The following is a 1,498-nucleotide window of genomic DNA, read 5'->3' on the forward strand; positions in this document are numbered from 1 at the left end:
CCCCAGGAATAGTGTCTCTTTCCCGGGCAGGAGTCGGGCTTAGTTCAGGGGAGTCTGATAAAGAGTCCCCCCAGGAATAGTGTCTGTTTCCCGGGGAGCAGTCGTGGGGGGGGAGGGTTCCCTCTGTCTCCCTCCGGTGGGAGAGGTGGGTATTGCAGGTGCGGGTGTTTGAAACGGACAAGTTGTGACTGAATATGCTATGTGAAATTGGGGATGGTGTGTTGGGGCAGGGGGCGTCTGGTAGAAGGCCCCCCCCCCCAGGAATAGTGTCTCTTTCCCGGGGAGCAGTCCCTTTTAGTTAAGGGGAGTCTGATAAAGAGTCCCCCCAGGAATAGTGTCTCTCACCCGGGCAGCAGTCAGGGTGGAAGGCGCCCTCTGTCTCCCTCCGGTGGGAGAGGTCGGTATTGCAGGTGCGGTGTGCGGCATGGAGCGGAACCCGGGCTCTGGCGTCCTTTTCCGGGTTCAATTCGGCCGTTGTGGGCCTCTGGAGGTGTTTGGGTCCGAGTTCCGGGCTCTGGGGGTGTCTGGTAAAGAGATCCGGGTTCTGGCGTCTTTTTCCGGGTCCAATTCGGCCGTTGTGGGCCTCTGGAGTTGTTTGTGGAGCTCATCCGGGCTCTGGGGGTGTCTGGTAAAGAGATCCGGGTTCTGGCGTCTTTTTCCGGGTCCAATTCGGCCGTTGTGGGCCTCTGGAGGTGTTTGGGTCCGAGTTCCGGGCTCTGGGGGTGTCTGGTAAAGAGATCCGGGTTCTGGCGTCTTTTTCCGGGTTCAATTCGGCCGTTGTGGGCCTCTGGAGGTGTTTGGGTCCGAGTTCCGGGCTCTGGGGGTGTCTGGTAAAGAGATCCGGGTTCTGGCGTCTTTTTCCGGGTCCAATTCGGCCGTTGTGGGCCTCTGGAGGTGTTTGGGTCCGAGTTCCGGGCTCTGGGGGTGTCTGGTAAAGAGATCCGGGTTCTGGCGTCTTTTTCCGGGTCCAATTCGGCCGTTGTGGGCCTCTGGAGGTGTTTGGGTCCGAGTTCCGGGCTCTGGGGGTGTCTGGTAAAGAGATCCGGGTTCTGGCGTCTTTTTCCGGGTTCAATTCGGCCGTTGTGGGCCTCTGGAGGTGTTTGGGTCCGAGTTCCGGGCTCTGGGGGTGTCTGGTAAAGAGATCCGGGTTCTGGCGTCTTTTTCCGGGTCCAATTCGGCCGTTGTGGGCCTCTGGAGGTGTTTGGGTCCGAGTTCCGGGCTCTGGGGGTGTCTGGTAAAGAGATCCGGGTTCTGGCGTCTTTTTCCGGGTCCAATTCGGCCGTTGTGGGCCTCTGGAGGTGTTTGGGTCCGAGTTCCGGGCTCTGGGGGTGTTTGGTAAAGAGATCCGGGTTCTGGCGTCTTTTTCCGGACTTAATTCGGCCGTTGTGGGCCTCTGGAGGTGTTTGGGTCCGAGTTCCGGGCTCTGGGGGTGTCTGGTAAAGAGATCCGGGTTCTGGCGTCTTTTTCCGGGTCCAATTCGGCCGTTGTGGGCCTCTGG

The sequence above is a fragment of the Gasterosteus aculeatus genome, unplaced genomic scaffold (assembly GCF_964276395.1).
Source record: "Gasterosteus aculeatus unplaced genomic scaffold, fGasAcu3.hap1.1 HAP1_SCAFFOLD_40, whole genome shotgun sequence".
Classification (NCBI taxonomy): Eukaryota; Metazoa; Chordata; class Actinopteri; order Perciformes; family Gasterosteidae; genus Gasterosteus; species Gasterosteus aculeatus.